Raw genomic sequence first — 24,518 nt, 5'->3', positions numbered from 1 at the left:
AAAAGTTGGGGAAAAATGGAGGTAAAAAGCACTTAAAATAAGAACATTTTGACTTTACTGAAATCCCACCCACTGCAAGGACTCAAGGTACTCAAGGACCCCAGGCCAAACATACTCCACTGAGGAGCCTTGTTAGTCCTCTCCAGAAAGAGTGAGGAAGTTTGCTCTCTCCATTACACTGGGGTGAAAGTCCCCCTTACACAGCAGCTCCGCAGGTAAAGTGGAGGGAACTGGAATCACTGACACCCTTTACATGAAGATGGCAGATCCCAGCATCTCAGAGGAAAGCCCCAGCCATGAGGCAGCTGCCTTTTGCAGATGCTGAGAGCCAATGCTTCCATTCAGACAGAAGCAGTATGCTAACTGATTAGGTTAAAACCAGATTATTTTTCCCAGTTGTTCTTTCCAGCACACTTTGTTCAATGGAAAGAAAATTAAAACCTAGACAAGTTGTTGTATTCATTAATCTCTGCAGACTCACTGCAATCATAATTGGGCAACCTAACTGCTCAGATTATGCCAGTGATTCAATTGCACTGCAATACAAATAAAGATAGCTGCATAAAGTGGGCTGCAAAGTAGTAAACATAAAGACCTAATGAAGTTATACATTTGTGCATCATTGCCCTTTCTAATAGAGTTTGGAAAATTGAAGGCAACATACTATTATATATCATGTGCTATTATTCACATAAGTGCCTAAATTACAGAGTTTTGGGAGATACTAGTTATATGCATATTAAAAAGTCATTTATTTCATCATATAATACACAGACCTCTTTCAAGACTGAAATAGCAAACATGAAAGCGACATCTGAATACCAAGTCTCAATTAAAAATTATTTCTGCTGCCATAACAACAGCTCTTCCCTCCAGATTTTGGGTTCCCTTCTCACACTGAGCACAGCAGGAGAATTTCTGAACTCTAATTCATGCTCTTCGCATTTATCTTCTTCCAAAAAAAGAGTGTGCTGAATACAAACTGTGACAGGAGTTCACAACTTCTCAGAACACTGGATAAAACTGTTCATACCACTTAAGTACAAAATTAGAGGACCTGAATAAATCAAGTTTAGACTAGAGGCTCTTGAGAGCAAGGGGGAGGTAAAAATCCACACCAAATAGAGCAGAGATACAAAAGCCATTATTTAGAAGCAGAGGACACCCTGAAAGGTGCAAAGGATGTTTAGATGTAGGGATACAGCCGAGTTAGCCTTTGCAGCACTTGTGATGGAGGCCTTGGCTCACCTTGCACGCACAGGGATGAAGATGCTGAGTAGCTGTCAATCACATGCCCCTTAATGAAGCGCTGGTGTTATTTCACACTCAGTCTTTTGGTTTTCTTCCTTGTTATTTTCACCTTGTGCCTAATTGATTACAAGCTTGGCTACCACTGGAGTTTGTTCAGCTTCACAGTAGCCCGGCCAGGGGGAGCAGCCAGCCCTGAGCCCCCCAGCAGCCCCTCCTCCAGCAGGGCAATGGGGACAAGGAGCGATGCCTGGGCACAAAGGGTACTGCAGGTCAGCCGACCTCTGGCACTCTGGAATCAGCTGCTCCTCAATAAAGTTTTTCCCACCCTGTGAACACTAACTCCCAACCTCCAAATTCAGGGTTTGATGAGCTTAGTTTTTCAGAAGCCATTTAATATCAGAAACGGCTTTCTAAGCATTCCCTCCCTTCTCCCTCAAAGGATTTCACACAGCTTCAGGGAGACAGACGAAAGCTTCCTCTCAGAATTTAAATATAAATTTATATTCAAAACAGGCTTAATTACTAAACTGCAGTTTGTTTTATGTGAAAGGATTTGTCTTTATCATAGAAACCACAGCTGTTAAAACAGTGTCTGATAGTACTCTTTTCCTATCATCACTATTCCTTCATTAACCACAGTGTGTATCTTTTATCTTAACTGCCAAAAAGAAGCTCTGAAGTACTAAGCTGCACAACTTCTACTCGAGTTAAGAAGGCTATTATCATCCTCACAGCACAGATACATCAACCACAACTACCCCAACACTGCAAAACACGGAACTGACATAAGCAACATCTTTCCCAAATTGTTCTTTTAATCATTCAACAAGCTGTCCTCAGCTAGAGGCACCAAGCAGAATGCAACCCTTCTCCACAAGCAGCTTTACAACCAAGGATGTCACACACTCTTTTTGTAATGGCAAGAGATAGCACCAAGTTAGAGTGCAGCTGGCTGCAGTGAGATGCCTGTTATTCTTCCTTTGACTTCTCCACATATTCTTTTCATCTGTGCTCAGTGATGTGGGCTTGAAGCTCTTGAAAAAGAGCATGACTCTAAAACCACACACTACATTTAGTCTGAAGTTTTCAAGTCTTTGAAGGTTTTCAAGAGATTTCTTTTGGATTTAACCACAAGGTTTTGGAAGAGCTAACAGCAGCACCCTTCTTGTATCCCTGCAGGTGGGATAGCTTGCACTTACATCTAACCCCCAAACCTTCACTTTCAGCTTCTCAAATCTTCAGAAGTACAAGGAGTCTGGAAAGAAATGGAATAGAGAAAAATAAAACAAATTAAATTTTTAGCCTTTTGTTTTAACATCTCTTAAATGAATTCTTAAGTTCATTTAAAATGAAGAGTGTAGTTTCCAAGGCATACCAAAAATTAAAAAAAAAAGAACTTTTACAATAAGAAAGGAGTTGGAACAGAATACCTCAATATTATTTATTTTAAAGAGCTGAACAGGAAGTTCATGAAAGGTGTCCTTAGCCACGAATACTTTGAGGTTTTCATTGAAATGTACTGATGTATCACAACTTTGGCCAAACTTGTAAATGCACATATTTCAGGGCATTAGGTAACTTCAGAAAAGAAGTCCTCTTTTTACTCAGGAACACACAAAATCTTAAATTTTAAGAAAGTCTCCCCATTCTAACTTAAAACCACCACTCAGCAACAGGGAAAACTTCTCCACTACAATGCTGCCTCTCGTGTTGCCATTGAGCTGGTGGGCTTTCCCTACCTCGGTGGCCAAAAAGATCCATGCAGGAGAAGAGGATGATGAAACACAGAAGTAGCATCAGTCAGTGCCTAGACAGTGACTTTCCATGCAAGCCTTTCTCGTTTCCATGCTGTGGTAAGGCCAGATTGATAAAAGGTGCTGAATAGCAGCTAAAGGCACTCTGGAAAAACAAAACACCGCAGCAACAGGAGTCGAGCCAAACTCAACTGGATGTGTTTGCAAACCCTGCCAGGAGCATAATGACCACTATAAAATGTAGCTGTCCTCACAAGGCAAAGGAAAAATGCTCCTGAGCACATGCTATTCAAAGCCTGTAAGAGCTTAGGCTGCCAGGCTGCTAATTCCTGCAGTTTGTAAGTTCTTAAACAATCTGTTGACTAGTCTTTCAAGGAGAAATAGCCTGGCACTCACTCCAAGTCTTTTCTTCACTTAACCATCCATAATAAAAGAAGAGTTGACCTGCATGTAAACCAACAACCAGCCAGAGGAATTTCCCTCTTACCATTCCTGGATGTCACACATCCATGTAGATGTATTTAACATTCTGGTTATCTTTTGCATGATCAAACACTCGATTGCAGCTGGTACTTTGAACACCAGGCTAAGAATCCAGGTGGAGAAATTTCCCCAGGGACTAAGGAAAGCAAGGCCTTAAGGGCACCTATATCTCAAATCTTACTCAGTAAGAAAAGTTAGATGTGTAACTATTTTACTACCAACTGAACAACATTACTCAAGCCACCTCCCTCCACTCTTCCCCCCAAAACACACAAGCACAATTACCAAGTATTTGAAATATGTAGGAATCCTTACATAAACTAAAAACATCCTTAGAGCATGTGTTAAATTCTCCAGCACTGCCAATGTAGACAGATCCTTTCGTGATTAAGCACGAAGAGGCTATGCAGGAACTGAAGTCAGGCACCTTCACGGCAGATTCACAACATTCATAACTCCTTTGTTCTGGTGTCTTGCAACACAAATAATTGTATTGGTCCCTAAATACTATGCTTCCATATAATTTTAAAATCTTTCCACAAGAAAGTGTTTTTCTCAATATAATGCTTTCCTCTACCAACACTAAATGTAAGGCAGTTTAATATGACCTTAACAGAGAATGAGGTGAATTTAACAGCAACCTTTATTATTTGCTTGGGGCAGGGGGGGAAATTAGAATTAATCAGCCCCACTGAACTTTCCTATCCATTTCAACCTGGGGGAAAGTTTTACAGCAGGAAAGTGTTTGTTAATCTTTATTTCTGGTCACACAGGGACATGAGCAATGCTACTACAGGTTACCCACCAGGGAGGGAGGTGTTCTGCCATAATTGCAGTTAAAAGGTACCTCTGTACAGAAAAACCTCAAATAACACTGCAAGTTTATATCTGCCTTGGCAGGGAGCAAAACACAAAATGGGAAACAGGGAGAGATGTTTATGGTCCAACCCACGAGAGCAGAGTGAAATATCAAACAGCACATAAGCTTACAGCTCCTCTGCTCTGAGCCACAGCTTCCTTAGTCCCTTTGCATCCTGTTCAAAACCCACCAGTAACTGTCTGCTGCTGTGCTCCTGCCTTCCACAAAAAGCCATGCTTTTTTTGAATGCTGCTCTGTATCAAACCCACTGCAGTCAGTTAAGCACTGCAAAACACTTTAGAGTCCAAACACAGCTACCCTACTTCACAACATACTGCAGATTGCTTTTTTTCTTTCCTCCCCTTCTAAAACAAAGTCAATAAATCTTTAGCTTAGGGCAATTTTACCTTGTGTTTTGCAGCTGCTCCATAGCAAAAATGATGCTTTACAGCAAGAATTAAGGGAATATTTTCAATTAAAGCATATCTTGATCTCAAAATATCACCAATCTGATTCAAACTCCAGTCCCCCCCTCATCAGAGAAGTAGCTTCTCATGGGTTTTGGATATATATCATTTTTTTAAAGTACCAGCTGAAACTGGGACTAAAAGCATTTCTCTGAAAACAATACTGAAACTACAAACATCTCGCTGTCTGCCAGAAAAGAACATCAAAAACATGTTCCAACTTGGCTGATGCTTGGACACTGTCAGCCTAAAGCCAAAGTGTTCGGAGTCAGATACTTCAAGGAGGAGTGAAGCTGCCTCTGCCCTCTTTGTTGTGCAATGACCCAATGTCAAGACCCAGTGGCCAGTTTGGGGAGGGAGAGCCAAATATTGTATGAACAAAGTGACATGGCTTTCAAACATGATTCAGGGCCCACTTACATCAGAGGGAAGTACTTCAGCACATCTATTCTACTAGCACCAGTAGGCCAAAATCAAAGCACTGAAGACATTAAAGTACTGCCTAAAATGCAAAAGCAAAGCCAAAGGAACCACATATTGCTTAGAGAAATGAACAAATATTATCATGGCAGGTAAAAATGTTTTCCCAGAACACCAAAATCCCTGTTGTAACTTAATAGCAGTAACCCAAGCTATTCAGATCCAAAGGTTTTTTAGGAATTTTGGAAACAACATCTTTTACAGAATTAAGAATGCACAATGCCATGTTTAACTCTGGCCATGAGTGACTCAAAGTTAACACTTCTCCTCCATCTTAGCTTACTCATTCCAATTACAATGGTTACTCAGAATCAGCATACCAACCATCAGTAACAAGGGTAGCAAATGCTTTCCTTTAGGCAGAAAAAACATTTTCTACACTGTTCTTTGAGTCTAACACAGGATAGATCTAACCACATGTATTAAAGGTTCACCACTGACTGTCTACATAAAATCTTGAATTGCTGTCATTAAGACTTTAAATACAGCAGAGTATTTAGATAAGCTAACCTTAATTCTTGCTCTAACATCTCTGTCTACCTTACAGAGCTGCCTTGATTTGCCACGCAGATCTGCAAGGAAGAAGAGACACTACTTGGATCATCACTCCCTGTCTTCATGGGCTGGAGATAGCAGCCCATAACTTACATACCATGAACTGGGGAAAGCTGAGAGCAGGGAAATCCTTCTCCAGCACTGTGTTCAAAGATACAAATCACTTACCCACCATAATGCTACACTGACACTTAAAAACATCAGCGAGAGGAGAGGTCCTTTGGTATTTTTAAGACAGGCAACTCTAATACATAAACTAAGCCCTAAACCTGGGGAGTTCCAGGTCACACACAACACAACTATGAACTTTATAAATTCAGCTAATGATAGTATTTAATAAATACTAATGTATTATACAGCCTTCTGTATTTAACACACTTATTATAATTATGTATGCAGTGAAATCCTTGCCAAAGCTTTTGCAGCAAGAAACACCAAACTCTGCTGAAGCTTTTGGACTTCACCTCCAAGCAGCCAAATAGGAAATTGCCACCACATTTTGGGAAACCATATAGCCACAAGCAGTTCAAAGCCAAGAATGATAGAGCACTTCTCCCTTTTCCCAGTCTGAGCAAGCCTGTCCAGTCATTCTTTGTGCCACTTCCAAAGACAATTAGCAAAATCTTGTTTCAATTAGCTTTTCCAGAGCTATAAGCACAAAGAGCACTGTACAACTTCAGAAAGAAGAGGTGAGATCAAAAACATCAGGGCAGGGAAAGACCAGATAAAGCAAGGGACAAGAAATCCCAAAGTGTGTCCCCCTGAAATGCTGAGTACTGTGTGGGGTAAAGCCAATGCTTTTGTTCAGAACAAGGAGCCTTCTTACACCAAGTTGGATTTTAAATCATCTTTCTCAGTTCTCATGATTAAAATTATTAATTTCTTCCCAGAGAAGAACTCTACAGTATACTGTATAATGGCTCTACTTCTTTTGTATAAGGGTTTAGTCCACCTGTACACATCTGCAACATTTCACTTAATACCAGCAAGATTAATGCACCTTTTGAGCACTCCTAACTTCTGGTTGACAATTGATTTTTTTTTGGCAACATCCCACTCCTAGTCTTCCTCAGTCTAGGCATCTCCTTTGCTCTTCTATTGTTTCCCCTTTGGTACAACTCTTAACTGCTTTGTAACTCAAATGACTGCCATAAAAAATATTTTATTAAAGACCAAATATTTTATTAAAGACCAAATATTTTATTAAAGACCAGATGAAATAAAAATATTTATCCTGACTCACATCTTAAGGTAGGAAAAAGAAAATATAGGGTCATTTACTCTGACATGGTCCACCAATAGATAAATTTATGTTGCATTTTGTCCCATTTTCCATACATGGCTTTAATTATTCTTTCATTTAATATATGTTTTAAAATTTAACAGTCTGACTGTTTCTTCTGTAAACACACACTGTGCTTCAAACACACCAGGGGCTGTTACCACTTTGGAAAATAAATAACCTTCACACATGTTTATATTCTATTTGAACCAAATCAAGAAATATGCAAAGAATGAAAATGTAATACTTCATTGCTCAGAGTAGATATTTAAAAAAAAACACTCCAAACCCCATGCAGTTCTCTTTTACAGAGTCTACAAGAAAGATGGAGAAAGAGGATATTATGACAGGAAAAGGGAAATGGCTTCAAACCAAGAGAGCAGGTTCAGAGTAGATATTAGGCAGAAATTCTCTATTGTGAGGGTGGTGAGGAACTGGAACAGATTGCCCAGAGAAGCTGTGAATGCTCAGTCCCTTGGGAGGTATTCAAGGCCAGGTTCGATGGGGCTTTGAGCAACCTGCTCTAGTGAAAGGCGTTCCTGCCCATGGCAGGGGGGTTGGAACAAGACTTTTGAGGTTCCTTCCAACCCAAGCTATTCTATGATTCTATACAGAAAATAAAAAACATGGTTAGTCACCCAAGAAAATAACAGCTTTTTCTACAGCTTCTGTTTCACTTACTCTCCAAGCAGCAGCAGTCTCCTTTCTGAGAAGGAGAAATTTCAAGTTTGTGTTTTCCCTCCCAATAAGAAAACTCACCTCAGGGAAATCCATGTTTTTTGCAACAAAATCTACCTATTAATTTCTGGTCTTTACAGAACAGAAATACCTAGTATAGGGCAACAGCAATGCTATCTCTGTAACCACCAACACTGGGAATTAGTCAAGCAGCTAATTGCAGACAAGCACAACTGTGTCACAGGCCTTGAGAGGTGTTAAGTCACTCCATGCTGAGGAAGAGACTCGTGAGACCTTTCAGCTCAGCTGGCAGCTTGCAGTGCTCCTCTTCAGAAATCCCACACCGCTGCACTGAGATAACAAGTACGTGTTTGTACAAAGGGGTCACTGATGTGAAATTAAGCCACCAAATTTCAACCAATTTTGACACCTGAGAGCATGAGAATTAATTCATTGGCGTAAAGCTCTACTGCTTTCATATTCTAGGTTTAGTTGGAGCAGCAATTTATGCTCTGTATGCTAAAGGTTACATACACATGACAGTCTTAATAACAGTGACTCAAAAATTCACAGAAAAAATTCCCAGTACTATTGTCACTATGCCTGCCTGGATGCACAGGCAGTGTGTAACCTCTCTTTTATAGCACTGAAAATGTGGCACACAGGTAATTGAAGCATCAGAGTTCCTTAATGATGATAATAATAATATGATCCCACATCTGATGGTTGGCTGCAGCTTAATGAAACAGAAGAGCAATGAATGATTTAGACAAAACCAGGATGGAGGCTAAAAATAAGATTTGTTTCCTCTAGACAAAGACAGAAGCAACTAAGTGATAATGATTACCTGAGAATATTCAGTAAAACAGATAATCTGTGATAAAAGCAATCTAAGTGTCTAGTATACCATTATCACTTCTAGCTCCTATTTTTATCCTCAGGAATAAAAAAAAAAATTAACTAGCTTCTTTTATATTACCAATGGCCCTACACAGAAAATTATTATGGTAATTACTCTCCTTTTAAAAAGCACCTTTTCTTTTTCTTAATGCCTTCTTCTTCCCTTATAATATGGGCCAGCAGTCAATTACCATCTCACAGGAGTAAAGTCCAAAACATGCCACTTGCCTGAGTGGTGGCATCAACAGACCTTCTTTGGCAACACAGTCACTGGTGACATGCAACTTGCATACAAAGTATTCAGCCCAAAAAATTAATACAGTTTAAGAAACTCATCTATCACAATCAGTATTTGGGGGGAACCCCATCAGTGTGGTAGGACCTAAGCATCCACCTAACAATTTCTTTTAGAATGCAGGAAAAAAAAAATCCTTGCTGTTCTCCCCCTCCTTCCCTCCCACAGTGATTCATTTCTGAAGACAAAACTTCTCATTTCTAATATACATTAAATGTTTATGCTTGCCTGACTCGATGTGAAAAGGAAAGCATAAAAAGAGTAACTGAGTCAAGGGTATAATTGTCAAAAGTTGTATTAATGTGGTGAAATCCATGTGACAACAGGAAAACCAGCAGATCTAAAAGTTCCCATTGGCATGCTATTCTTAACTTTGTGCTCAGAGCACCTAATTTGAAAAGCACTTTGCTTTTCTCTTCAAAGATAAATGTTTTAAGAAAAAGATTGTTTTAAACACAGATATTTTTATACCATGAAAAAGCATGGAGTAAACAAAGGAAATGAGCATGCAAAAGCCTCCTAGCACTACTTCTCTTTGGAAGCAAGAAGTGAATTTCACAATCTTGATTCTGACAATGAGCTGCTGTTCTAAAGCGAGCTCAGTTTCTGAAACCATCCCTGGTGACCCTTAAGATAACAGTACTAGAGCTAGACTTCCCAGTAGAGCTGCCTTTTTTTTAAATACTTGCTCCCCCCATCAGAGTGTATCCAACCCATACTGTCATTTCACTACAGTGCTTTGCCTCTGTGTGCTCTGCCTCAGCAAACACTCAGTAATACCAATCTACTTCACCTTGTAAAATTGGGATGTGGTCTTCACACAGAAAACGCTATGGCTTCAAATTGAAACATTTTATCAAGTTTAAGACATTCTGTTGCTTTCTAGTTATGGCTAAAAACCTCGACAAAAAACACCCATTTCAAAAGTACCAATAATTTTACTACCATATCCTCAGATACCATCTGAGGTAAGAAAGTATTAGTTTCCACAAGAGTCAAGCATTCCTGTGTGCACTGCCCTGTTTCAAAGAAAAAGTTCTTTCACCCACAGCTTCTGAGAGAGGTAGAAACATGGCTAATCAATGAGCCTGTCACACTCAGCTTACAAGCCTTTGGAAAACACTGGGTTTTAATCATCCACTTTTACCAACCAGCTGTGGCTACTTGACATGCTTTGCACAGGGTCTCTCATGGCCTATTAAAACTCCCTGCTGTGCTGTGAAAGCATTTGAGGTAGCTTATGCTTCTGAATTAGAGATAATAAAAGCCACAGACACTACTACATTTGGAATAGCCAAGAAAATGCAAAGGAAAATAGCTTGTATGTAAAACTCCCATGTGGAAACTTCAGTTTCTGCAAAACAAAACAATTATTTTCAAATTTGGTTTCTTAGAATCTTAGAGGATAAACCCTGGCCTGTCCTTGAAAGAGACAAGGAGAGGAAAGAAAGAAACCTAGAAAATGTTTTTAAATGTATTTATTTGTACTTTGCACAGACTATGCCTCCCCACTGCTCCACAGAAGAGTTTTATACCCAGGTTGCTATCTAACTCTGTGCAAGTGACTTAGGCTTATTTTGCATTTTGCAGCAAATCTCATCATCTAGCTCCTCTGTGTAATTAAGATTCCTCTTTATCTCTTTATGTACTAGCTCCTGCCTCCACCTGAGTCCTCTGGCAGGTGCCTTTCCTGAGCCAGCCTTTGGGAGCACCAGTATCTTCTTTTTGGAATTGCAGGATATGTGTGTCATGCTCCTTAGAGCATCTCCTCTGTCAGTTTAACATCTATTCAAATTCAGTTTCATCTTCTACCATTAAGGATCTAGAATTTCAACACCTCCTTTCAAGCTCAGCTTGTGCAAGGAGGATACAAATCCTGCCATAACAGCACACTGCATCTACCCATGCTTAAAATATTTGCTTGCAATCTCAGCTCCCCCCAGAATGGGGGAAAGCCCAGCTCCCTGCTTGAACACCGTCTGCCTGAGGAAGTTATCAAGAATTTGCACTCAGCAATCAGGGACAACTCAGGACAGGCTCACACTGTGTGCCAAGGGAGAGTGCTCTAGGACAACTCTGGACATGCTCACACTGCGTGCCAAGGAAGAGCTCTCTAGGACAGCCTGGTGACACTGCCAAAAGCACCCACCCTCTGTTCTAGTGTCATTAGTTCTCTCAGAGTAAACATCAGCAGCCTGTGAATTTTCCATCCCTGTAATGCAGCAAAGGCAGTATAGGCAGCAGAAGCTAAAGCTCAACACTAGCTAGGTTTGAAGTCAGATAAGCACATCCTGAATCAGCCCCACACTGTCCAGTCTTGGTTTTACAGCCAGCATGCTGTGTGGGCTGACAGCCTTATTTTAAACCTTTGTATATGTGTTTTTTAACCCATAGATTTAAAACAACCTTGGAACTTAGAGAAATGAACCTTAACAGCTTTCAAGGAGTAATAGGATTTATCAGGCCAAAAATTAAGAAACTCAAATTTCTAATTTATAGCAGAAGCTCATACTTCCTAATTTAAGTCCTAGTGCAAGCTGGGATACCAGATCAAGTGCTACGTTTTTCCAGCTCTATATTTACACTTCAAGGACTATGTAGAAGCACAGAGCAGATTCAGCTATTCAAAAATTCAGCTAAATGCCTCAATTATGAGCCTCTTCGGGGAGGTTCACAGAAGTTTGGGTTACATGTCTTCAAACAGGTTTTTAAAGCAGTATAGATCTAGACATCCATCTAGGAATGGAAGGAGGACTCAAACTTTAAATTTAGGAAAATAATAGCTTTACCTTACATATGCACAGAAAAGCATTGAGACAAAGAGGGTTTCTCTTCTACTCTGGCAGGAGGTGTAGCTGAAGAATTTCAGCCTCACCCATGCAAAATTAGATATTTATTTTGGATAAATCCCACAGAATGCTTTCCACCCAGCCAGCACTCCTACCTGCTGGTTTGGCAGCAGCAGAGGCAGGCTCTGTGCTGCAGGATGGCAGGCAGCCAGCCACCAGCTCCTGGGCCTCTCCACACTGGCAGGGTACACTGCTCAGTGCAGCCTTGGGGTTACTGCAAGGCAAGCACAGTGACAGCTCTCAGCTGCCACATCTCTGAGCCTACAAGGGTCATCAGAGCCTCTGCTACCAGGGAAACAGCAAATTTAGGGATGTACCTTGCCATACCCTGCCTGTCAGCTGTTCCCTTCCCTATGATGTGTGCACACACATTGGAAAAGAGGGAGAACAAACATCACCCACTGACTTGCTGGTTGGACCAGGGAAGCGCTGAGGGATCCCCCTGTTTTCTGCCTAAAAACAAGCAAGTAAAACCCTATCACATCATTGTACATGTTACTGCACACTGGCTGGCCAAAAGCACAGCATGGAGACTGTATTTCAGAACCAACATGTTGTCATTATATTACAAAGGTTCTGTTGTCATTGTATTGCAAAGGTTCCATATTGCTAGAGTTTCATACCTCCTCGATGTTTCTTGTATGCAGCTCCTCCAGGCACTGACTCTTCCTTGTCCTCACAGCAGCCAACTGACTCCAGTTCCCCCCAACCAACCAATCCACTCTTTTATAGCACTCTTCTTATTGGCTACTGGCTGTGGCCTGTTAAAGTCAAGCCTGCTCCCAATCTCTAATAACTGGCTCAGCTGCAACTCTTTAGGGGGTAAGATTACTTTCTATACCACCTTTCTTTTCTTATATTGTATCTCCCTACACCAACATGCAATATATGCTGGCCGAGTTTTAGCCCAAAGCAAGATAGAAAACAACAGAAATGTGACTCCTGCCTGAGGTACACACCTTTAACCATGCTCTGAGGATCCCCTAGCTTCAGGATTTTTTTGGCATCAAGCCTCACTGACATCCCTCAGAGTCACCCAGTTGCCCCTCTTGTTCCCCTTCCCCAGACAGACTCCTCACTGAGAATTCCTGAATTTTCTGTGATCTGCCATCAAGAGTTACACTTCGGTGCAAGGGCATCACAATATTGACATGCTGTTAGGCTGCAAAGACAAACTTCCCACTGAACACTTAAGCCATTTCCCTGACAAACAGCACCATTTTTATCACATTAGAACGTGTCTATATTGGTTTTCAGAAAAGTATTACTGGTTCCTCAATGCTGATATGCCTCTACCAGAAAGCTTGCTATATTTTGGCAGATACAGAATCATCATTTTTATCCATGTTTAAATCCATACTTGCAAAAGGAAACATACAGGACATTTCACTGAAAAAGTTTACACATCAGTGCTGACATAACAGCATGCAAAGATTATAAAAATAAGGTTAAAACACATACATAATTAAGCATTGTTTGCTAGCAGCTCTTGCACATGCTTAAAGCCAACATTATTTTGTGTTACTTCAATATCCTTTGTTAGTCCTCTTAACAACCTACAAAGTTATCTAACAATAAATCCAACCTGAAATGTTTCCAAGAAGCAAACTTCAAATAATTAAAAATATGGGGTTTTTCTAATGTTTCTCTTTTCAAATACACAAGCATCATCAAACATTTTCCCTAAACTGGAGAACTTTTAAAGATAATTAATTGTCAAACTTCTCAAAAAAAATTTTACTATCCTGTTTGTCTGAGTACATGTATCTTTTCATATTACAGCTGTGTTAAACCATTCCCTTTACTGATGGTTCCTGTGCTGTTTACTGTTTTCTTGAATTAAGGTGGGAAAAAGAGAGAGGGAAAGAAAGAAAAGAAGGAAAAAAAAAAAGAGAAGAAAAAGGCAAGCAGGCTCCCACACAACTTGAAAAATATGAGTTATTTCCCAACCTGCCATTCCACCAGAGTGCCTGACCTGGTGAGATCTCACATTCCCCAAAGGTTTTACACCCACATGGGTATCAGGGAAAAAAATAAACCCAAAAACCCCCATCAACAAAATACCATGGAGATCTGCCTCTCCTGCTCACGCAGGAGGCATGCAGGGTGCCAAGAAGACAAGATCATCACATAGTGCTGAAGGTTTTCTTAATGCCATGTGCATCCCAAACACCCAGGCTGCCTGCTGTATTTACTTCCAAATGAATCTTGCTGTAAGGTCATAGTTTTATTTTATACAGATTCCTATGTATCTTCAACTCATTTACACAATGTAATTAAACTTTCTTTCCATTATGTCACATTTAAATCGAATTTGATCTGTCAAGTGCCAAGTTCTCCATGGGAGAGAATTCCTCCTCCTTATTTCTCTTCCTTGCAGTTCCCTTTCATGTTTCATGGTGGTTCTCTGCACAGCTTTCTCCATAGCTACACAATTCAACACCTTGCTAAGAAATATCTCCTCCTAACAATAAACCTCTTTGCAAATAGAATTAACAAGGCAAGTGCAAACACAAGAGCAATGAAATAGTTGCCATATTTACCCAAACTACTGCTTACACTTCCTTATGAAGTGGAAGCAGTAGTTTGGGTAAATGAAATTCTATATTAGATACACAGGATAGCTTAATGTCAAGCTCCTCATTTGCAGAATTCTGCAGCTGGTTTGTAGGAATCCTGCAGCATCTCCCTTCAATTCATCTGAGAAATGATACTTACCAGGTTTCCAATAAAGTCTTTGTGGCAAGATTAGTCACACTAATGACTGCCATTTAATAACTATCCTGAGAACACTGCAAAGAAAAGATACATTTCTACAACAGACAACAACAACAAAACATATAAAGCTTATGGTAGCTTCTTCTGTTAAAACAAGTTAATTCATAAAGGTAAGGAACATTAATGCCTGCCAATTTCCTTCTCTTTGGACTCTGTCCTTCACACACAGTAATTACATTGGGAAACCTCCCTCCATAACCAATTAATGGACATAAGGAAAAAATCAATTGTGACTAAGAGTACTGCATTAAACATATTTTAACACCAACACTAAATCCAAATGGTATTTTTAAACACATCATCTACACTTGAAATCTGCAGAAGTACTTTAGAAATGTTCCTTTTGGTGCCTTTGAAAATTAAACTGCACTTGCACTAAAGGCAAAGAAAAATAAACATCCAACAAAACAACTAAAGACACTGCAAAATTGCTTAAAAGCATATCGTAGTGAAGCATGACTAGTGCTTCCAGGAGGGTTGTCCCAAAGGCAGACAGAGCTGATACTTTGTCTGACAGGGTATATTATCTGGAGTGCAATGTAATCCAGCAAAGAAGACAAAGGAAAAAAAGATTCCCCTTAAGTCTTCTCCAGAAAATAAGAACAGTCAAACAGTAATAAATCACGGAGTTATAACTCCATTTTGGCATAGCTACAGGAGGACACCACAGATTTTAGTAGGGGTTTTTAAATTATGAAGTCAAACAGATTAAACTGTCAAATATAAGTCTGCCAGGAGTTTGCTTAAAGTACTTTACAGCCACAGCACTATTCATAAGTTAAAATAAACCAGAATTGCAGACACTGGCTATCTGGGACTGGGATCAGAAGAAAAATTTGCATGTTTTATTTTCTAGGAAACCTCCCTCTGTCACATATTACTTTCAATGCACTACTACTCAAGTTAGTAGTTTACATTCATGAATTCCTAGACTGAACTGTGCCCAGCTTCATTCATCTGAGATCAGTGCTCAGTATCAAATGCAGCAAAGACTACTGATAAAGGGACATATTTGCATATAGTTAATCATCCTAATTGGTATGCAGACCACTTTAAAAATGCACTAATTAGTGTTACACTTAGATGCAAGGTTTGTTCAGCAGTAAAAGTCATGATCTAAATACTTACCCAAACAAATATCACATTTTCAGGGGAGACTGAAGCTCAGCATGTTGCAGTTAAAGAAAGAAAACGGCTTTAACATTGGGAGACAGAACTTTGAGGCTGACCTTAGATCTCCAGCTAAATTGAGTTTCATCTTTTTAAGTCATAAAGAAATCCACTTTGTTTAACAAGGTTAACTCACTGTCCTGAGAGTGATGGAGGCCAAGTGTCTGCTGTCTTTGTCAGGGCAGACTCCTACATTCATTTCCCATAGCCTTGCTGCAGGGCCTGCTCTTACACCCTTGGCAACAGACTTCAGCAACCAGGACCTCCCAGATGAGGCACAGACAAACCAGTGGTCATCAGCAGTCCCAGGGCACCCTCCACACCCTAACAATTCCCTCAAATTCTCCTGCCAGAGCTCTAGAACCTGTAGCACCCCTTGCAGGTGAACAGAAAGTGGTAAGAGACAATAATCCCAGCAGGGATCCAGGGGAAGCCAAGCAGAAATCAGGAATTCTTTTCCCAGCCAGGAGCAGACCTACAGACAAGCAGCACTCTTGGCTTAAGGCCATAGAGCCTGCAACAAGGTCCCAGGAGGCTGCAGACAGACCAGACAGGCATTTGGAACCAAAAACCACCAAATGTTTTGAAGGGAAAGCTTGCACTCAACTCTGATAACAACAAGCTGAGAACAGCCAGAGCTTCAGAGAGTATCTATAGAGGAGGTTTTGAATAAGGGCATCTTGTTCTTATTTTGCCTTTGACATCTGCTTTCATGTTGACCAAAAAAAAAAAAAAAAAAAAAGGAAAAGGGAAGAAAGAAAAAAAGGTTGCAGAAGACAACAGATTCCAAGAGAAGCAGGCGGAAGGGTAATAAGAATTAGGCAATTAAAGCAGGACACCACACAGAGAATTCCAAAAACACCCTCTGCTCCTTAAATCTCTGGGGACAGCATAGATCAGTGCTCTGTCCAAAGCATAATGAGACAAGGAAACAGGCACAGAGGTGCTGGGATACTGATCATCATGGGAAGCAGTCAGGTTCTGCTGACAGTCACAGTAACCATTATACAGCACCTGCAGCTGGTTGCATTCCTTGTTGCACACACAATATTTTTCGAACCAACTACAGACCTCATACAAGTTCAACTACTGCAACCACCATGCCAGATAACTCAGCTATTCTGCAGGACAACAAATGAGACAAATCCCATGCACAACTAGCTCCACTAGACTTGTTTTCAAATTTGTTTTAGCTTCATTTAATTATGGTCTTCCAGTCACAGCATACCTTGGAGAACTGGTCTCAGTTCACATTATCTGGGTCTACTGTACAGCCCCCCCCCCCCCAAGAACTCCTTTTTGAGAGGATTTATGAATTACTTACATATGGGGGGGGGGGGACAGAATTGCTGCAGTTCATTTTTTAACCTGAAAGTTAATAAGCTCTAGCAGCTCATACATACAAACACATAGTTTCCTTTTGCACAGCTTGTACTTTAAGGAAAAGGATTTTCCACACAATTAGATGCAGTTGTTAGACAATACATTATTTTAGTGGAGAAAAAAACTAACATGCAAAACATTTCAGAAACCAGCCACTAAGCACATTGCAACCATGTAGCAATACAAATGGTAAAGCAGGCATTTTTATACCAGTGTTGTAATGTCAGATTTTAAAAATAAGAAACACTAACACATAAAATCTATATTAACTCAGACATACAGAAAAGCTTTTCCTGAGTTACCAAGCCTTCACTCCTACTGCCACAGCCAAGCATACAATATAGACTTCCTCAACACATTCTTAAGAGTCAGTTAAGGAGTTTACTCCATTTATCCCATTATAAGGTTGTTCTAGAACCTGAGCCCATTTAGAGAAGAAACTGTGTAAATTTCAGCTTAAACTTATTCCTGCCAGTTTATATACATTTCCTCTCATGCCAACATTGTTCTTTAGCTTAAATAGCTCCTCTCTCCCTTTCTAGTATTTATAGCCCAGCTGTACTTGCAGACTGCAATCATATTCCATCTCAGCCTTATTTGCTAGGCTAAACAAGCCAGGCTTTCCCTGTCTTCTCTGGAATAATTGACACTGCTGTCCTCCAGCCTCAGTCTGCACTGTCCCACCTGCAGCACAGGTGAGAGAACCCGTGGCTGGCACTCCCCAGGAGCTCACACCCATTCCACCATGGCTCCTGATGTGTCCTGGCCTAACACACTCCACCATCACCTTCACTTCCTCCACAGCAGCAACTTGGTCAGTGATCAGCCAGTGCACCCAGCACATCCTGGCTCTACTGCTCCCCTCCCTGTAACGGAGCTCCTTGCTCACAGCAGGGTACAAAGGTAGGACTTTCTGTCCCACTAGAAAAGGATGTACAGGATAGTTTGTTTTCAGTGTGGATGATTTGTTCAAGTATGACTACACATCCTGTGTCAAAGCTTGCTATCTGACAGAGATGTAATCAGTGAGTTGCTCACCATTACCATCAACTACCAGGATTCACTTTAGTTTTTCACAACCTCTGCTAAAAAATCCTTACAGCAGACAATCTCAAGTACTCAAATCCCCCCTTAAGCTCCTGAAGTCACCACTCTCTTCAGCTCAAATCCTGCAGCAGCCCTTTCTAGGCTCCTCAGGCATTTCCTAAGGAAGACTCCATCCCTCCTGACCAATGGCACAGCAAAGTCTACGCAACACCACACCAAAAAATGACCAATTTTGTCACTGGTTTCCAGCTTAGCTGCAGAACTGAAAACGAAAATAATAATCCAGGTTTCCAAGTCATGCATTTCCTCTCCTAGCAAATGATTCCCACAGTTGTAATCTACTATTTAGATGACTCTTGCTGGGAAAGGCACATTCAGTCGTGCTGCTTCAGAGCCAAGAATCTTCCTCCTTGTTACAACAGTTATGTTTTCTTCATAACACAGGATAAAATTATTCTTCATCCCAAAGAGTCTTCTCCAGACCTTGATTCCCTCAGCTGACAAAAGACCCCAAAAATACAAGCCAAAAAGTATTCCATCACATGCTCATTTCTGTAAAGGAAGAACAGAAATATCCTCACTCCGCATGACTGTTCCAGGCAAGGAAATTAATCAGCCAAGATTTTGTCCCAAGGTCACCGTAAGAGGATGTCTCTTCCCTTAAGTGCTAGGACATCTGCACTCTTATTTTAACTAAATGCAATTATGCCAGCAGAAAATAGTTTTAAACACAAGACAGACAACTCATTCAGGCGTTCAGAAAACACCAGATCATGACATGTAGGATCTGGAACACACTGGAGGAGCACACCTCCAAGCCAGACGACACAGCAAATCTGCAGCAGCTCAGCAGCAACCATACCTCAGCTCCTGGGGCTACACAGCAGATCTTGGGGAAGCACTGAAACTTGCAGCAGACACTGTTACCCCAAATAACTCACTGCAGATACCATTTACCACGTACAGCTACCAGTAGCATCCACAGCACACAAAGCCCAGCAACGCACCACCACTGCAGAGTTGGGTTTTTTTCTTGGTTTTGTTATTTTGTGTTTAAAGCCCAGAAGTACACTTACCCTCCCTAGCAAGCAGGAGCCCAGCCAAGAATTATAAAACATTGCAAACAAGCAGGCAAAGCAATGAAGTACAAATACAAACCGTTACACTTTCCATTTTATCTGTCTCTGTAGCCGCAACGAAAAGTAGCTCCGTTGTTGCCTTGGGACCCAAGCAAATTCCTGACAACTTCCAAGACAGATTCGTGGGGTCCACGTTTTTTTCCAAGGACCGTATTTTTCCCATTTGCAGCCCCGCGCGTAACCCTCGAGTACGATTTAATCACAGAGCTCAACCCGCTCAGTCTACTAATTAAAAAAAAAAAACCAAAACAAAACAAAAAAACACCCCAAAACCAAAAAGCAAAACAAAACAAAACAAACCTACTACAGGCACTTTTACCATTTTCCAGGCTTTTTTTCTGCACCACCAGCAGCAGAACAAGACCAGCTGCCGCTGCTATTCGCCGCCCGCGGGAGCAGAGCCCACGCTCGCCGCAGGCTCGGCCAGCGCTCTGCAGCAGCGGCAGCGCTCCTGCACACCGAGGGAAGGCAGCGGACCGCAGGCCGGCCTCGGCTCCGCACCACCGAGACCGGGATGCGCCGGAATCGCCCCGAGCAAGGGCGGCGGGACCCTCCCCCGGCCTCCTGCCCGGTCCCACCGGCAGCGGGCCGGCCGGAGCGGCGGCACCGCGGGCGGCCGCGCACCGGGGCTCTGCCACGGGACGGGACGCGCTGCCCTGCCCTGCCGTGCCCTCCCGCCACCCGCCGCGGAACGCACCTGCCCGCCGCGCCGCTCCGCCGCCCGCCCCGGAGGCGCCCGAAGCCGCTGCGGGATGCGGCCAGCCTTCCGGAAACGCTTCCCAGCCCGCTGCGCTTACCCAGGAAACGATTCCGGCCGCCGGCCGCCACCGCCCCTCCTCTCCCTCCGCCCCGGCCGCCGCCCAGAGCCGCGGCCCGCAGGGGGGCAGCCGGGCGGGGCCAGGGGCGATGGCCGCGGCGCCATGGCGGCAGCGTGCCCGCGGGGCCTGCTCCCGGCCCGCCTGACCCGGCCCGGCCCGGCCCGCCCCGCCGCGGTCAGCAGCTCACATCAGAGCAGATGTACCTCTGTGAAAGAGTAGAGGTTGTGTGTGAGGCAGGTCTACACCCCGGGGAAAAAAAACCAAAACAAAACAAAAAATTCTCCTTAGGGAAAAAGAAGGGTCTGGCTCGTCCTTGGCGTGTGTAGTAATGCCCGTATCAGGTGAGGCAGTGGTTATGACTTTCCTAAAATGCCACCTGCTGTATCCCAGTGCTCCTCTGAGTGAGAGACAGAGAGGTAGACAGTGAGACAGCCAGGTAGGCTGGGAAGCCCTAGAAGAAGATTTTATCACTCTCTACAATTACCCGAAAGGAGGTTATTGACAGCTCGGGTTTGGTCCCTTCTACCAGGTAAAAAGCAGTAGGACAAGAAGAAACAGCCTGAAGTTGCACCATGGGAGGTTTATGCTGGATTTTAAGGAAAGTTTCTTCACTGAATGGGTTGTTAAGCATTGGAACAGGCTGCCCAGGGAAATGGTGGAATTGCCATCTCTGAAGGTATTTAACAGGATGAGTAGATGCAGTACTTGGGGATGTGGTTTAGTGGTGGACTTGGCAGTGTCGGGTTAATGATTGGACTTCATTATCTTAAATATCTTTTCCAACCCAAACAATTGTATGTTTCTACGATTTTAAGAATTGTTTTTCACAGTGGATATGGGCACCAAGTAGCAACATGGCAGTGGGTTACACACTTCACTGCTCTAACCTGCGTGCACTGCTGTAGGGTTACAGCTCAGATTAATCCCTACACACATTTTGAGATGGATGAGTAGGGAATCACAGCAACAGCCCAGACAGTTAGAAATGAGGCTTAATAGAACACACCCACAGGGAGATATTTCTGTTTAATACCTTCCAAATATGTGGAATATTGTCTGTTCTGCCAAGCTAAGCTTTTGAGATTGCAGGGGAAGAAACTGGTCATTGCTAAAGCAAAAAATTCAACATAAGATGGTAGTTTAATGAAAAGCATGTAATAGACCTTTTACTTCTACACCTTCTAACAATTTTAGGAGGTCGCTGGAACAGCAGATGCAAAACAATCAGCAGTAAAATAGTGTCCTATTGGAGTGACCTAAGACATATAAGGAGGTCAAAGAAGTCTATTACAATAATGAAATTGGCATCTCATACATTTTCTGACATGTTCTTGTAAATGTAAACACATTTAGTAGTCCTGTTGAAGTGCCCAAGTCTGCTTTAAAATTTATCACACCTTTTTAACAGCAAATCTCTTCATCTGCAAGAGATGATTTTTCCTATGCATTCCATAACCTTCTTCTGTGTTTTGTTCCCTGCCTTTACAGTCATGTTCCTGGTCATAACAGAACACTCACGAACTAAGAACAATTTAAAGGATCATTAAAATTAATAGCAATATTAAGTTTTTAATTAAAAATATTTATGTTTTTGTAAGATCATATTGACATCCACCAGCCTAAAGAACAGAAAAAATATTTGTAATTATAAGTGCTATACTGATGAACAGGAAGAAACAATTAGGTGAAGACATACAACGGTTAGGCAAAGTAATTCAGAGCAAAGCGCCTAAAAATTATACTCTAATATTTAATAACTTACTCTTAAATGTATTTTTCTTTTTTGTAAAACTTTTTCCACTTTTTCTATTTGTCTTAAAATTGGATATGATTTAATCTAACACTTTTATAAGCTAAAACTCACATTTTAATTGCTATTTTTAGATTCAAGACTAAGAAGACGGCCCAGAAAAGCCTCTAAATAGTTATAATGATCTGTAATAAAATCATGTTATCGTGATCAGTTTCAGAAGGACTCATGACCTCCAGAGGCATCCAAAGGTAATTCATCACATTCCAGCATTTGCAAATCAGGTTGCTTCCCCCTTTAACAAAGCACGTCATCCATTAGGAGGGAAAGCTTTTATGCTTTGACAGCATACTGGAGAAGAACACTCCCTGGAATATGCACTGTATCTACTTTAGAGATGCATGACAACTAGCAGATTACCAAGGTTATTAGTGAATACCCTATTAATAAATTTCCTTGACAGAAATGCTCAGGCAAGATGTTCAGAAATTAATGTTCCTTTAATAAAAATAAATGTAATAACACTGCATTGTGGTTTTCACTATATAGTTAGAGTTATGATTAATATTTAGTTATCTATTCTATATAATGCACTTTGGATTGCAGTGTAGTAAGCAGTGCCATAAAAATAAAGTGTTGGGGAAACAAAATAAGGAATTTCATATACATCCTAAATGGACTGCTGCCCAATACACTCACTTCTTGGAAACCTTTCTGTGTGGATGCAGTGCTTGTCTAGGCTTAGTAAATCTCATCAAATATTTCATAGAATCATAGATTGTCATTATTTGGAAGGGACCCACAATGATAATCAAAATCCAACTCTTGGGCACTTACTCTTTTTCTTAATACACAAACATCTTGTGGAACAGTGGAAGAAAAAGAGAGGCCTTTCTATTTTCTAAGAATTACATTATCATCCTGCTGTTCCTGTGTGTGAACTATTGACTGTGATTTTATTTGGGTCAAAATCTCTCCAACTTTGCAACACGGAATGACAGTCCATACGACAGTCCCTGCTTTCCTCCGTGTAGCAGCTTTTTACTTAGGGGTTAGTCCGTGCAGAGGGATAGTTACAGTACACAAGGATCCCATCTCGAGAATCTCTTACTCCCCCTTACTGCGGCGGACTGCAGAAGGAAAGCGGTGGCTATGAAATAAGCAAGGCTACCATCTAGTGGTGCTACTGCGCTTCCATAGCACAGAGAAACACGCTGAATATGGCTGAATATACTGAGCCTAAACACAGAAACTTATCTAAGAAAATTCGATTATAGCAGAATGCTTGGAACACTTCCTCTGACATTTTCACGCAGCTACTATAAGTCTCCATTTTAAATACAAAATCAAATAATTTTCCAGAAAAAGCAAAAACCACCACACACAGTGCACCTGCAGCTAGGAGATTTAAGAATTAGACTCATAGCATGTAATTTTTCATTACAGGCTTAAACATGCTTGGAGGGTTCAGTCCCCCAGACATACTGCTTCTCAGGACCTGTGCAAAAGCATGTATCATGCCCATTATTTTGAATTTCTGTCTTCTTAGTGCTCCCTGGGCTAGCATATAATGAAAGATTAATTCTGCCATGAACAAACTTCCCTGTGTTATTTATAGAGAAGCAAAGGCCACAAGACATCAGTCTCAGATAAGATTATTCCAGTAGTTAAATCAAACCAGGAACTAAATCAAGGTCTCCCGCTCTACTCATGGAGCCCTCTCCCATTCACTGTATGAGCTATCTGAGGCACATTGCCACTACCTTAATGAAGGCTGTATAGGAGCAAGAACAATTTGTAGGCCAGCAGTTCTCTGATATCTTGGCAAGCCAAGCAAGGCAGAATGATAATTTTGAAGTTTCTCTCTAGCTCTTCAGGAATGCAAAGCCTTGCATCCTGGAACGGTTGTAAAGTAATTATAAATAATCTCTTAGACATCTGTCTTGATGTAATTATCTGATCTCTCCTTTCTCTGCCTGTTACACAGCAGTATATTGATATTTCCTACTGGGAGGGTGAAGGAAACGATGCCTGACCTGACTGGCCCCCAGGCATATAAACTCCTTGGTTATATGGTGAATTTACCCAGCCCTCCCACTCATCCAAACATGGGCAGCTCCAATTTTTATTATTATTACAGGCAGGCTCTGAGCAGTGCAAGCAGGGTGACTGTGTTTGCTCACAAACAATCACCATATTGCAACAGGAGACTATACCAACTGACCACTGCAGTAAACAGCCCATTGGGCACTTCCTTCTGGCTGGAAGGGCCAGATGGGCAAAGCTGCTCTTTGTAACAAAGAAGCTGCTATTAATGCAGAGTTTCTAAATGCTACAGTATCTGCTTAGGCACTGCTAGAAGCCAGTAGCTGCTTTTAGAGTGGACTTTTCTGCAAACTCCGCTTGCTCTTTTATGTGGCTCTGGTGGACAAAAATACTCAAAAGCTGCCACAGAGCAAGGACTGTAATTATAGGTAGTCAAATAAAGAGAATAGCTCACACTTTAAAAGCTGACATCTAGCTAGATTTTCTTGCCTTGGCTGCTTAAAATGGGAACTCTAGCCCTGATGGGAGCTCAAA

The 24,518-nt window shown here is 41.5% G+C and overlaps 1 protein-coding gene across 1 annotated transcript in view; it reads right to left on the bottom strand.

Moving 5' to 3' along the window:
- The window catches only part of APBB2 (amyloid beta precursor protein binding family B member 2), a 162,309-nt gene extending 142,161 nt beyond the window's left edge, over positions 1-20,148 (bottom strand). Inside the window, 1 exon segment of the mRNA XM_054514594.1 lies at positions 20,068-20,148. The gene's annotated coding sequence lies outside the window, so the exon portion shown is untranslated.
- Between the last annotated feature and the right edge of the window lie 4,370 nt (positions 20,149-24,518).

Source organism: Molothrus ater, chromosome 4 (genome assembly GCF_012460135.2).
Source record: "Molothrus ater isolate BHLD 08-10-18 breed brown headed cowbird chromosome 4, BPBGC_Mater_1.1, whole genome shotgun sequence".
NCBI classification, from domain to species: domain Eukaryota; kingdom Metazoa; phylum Chordata; class Aves; order Passeriformes; family Icteridae; genus Molothrus; species Molothrus ater.
This window is presented reverse-complemented; position numbering and strand designations above follow the sequence as displayed.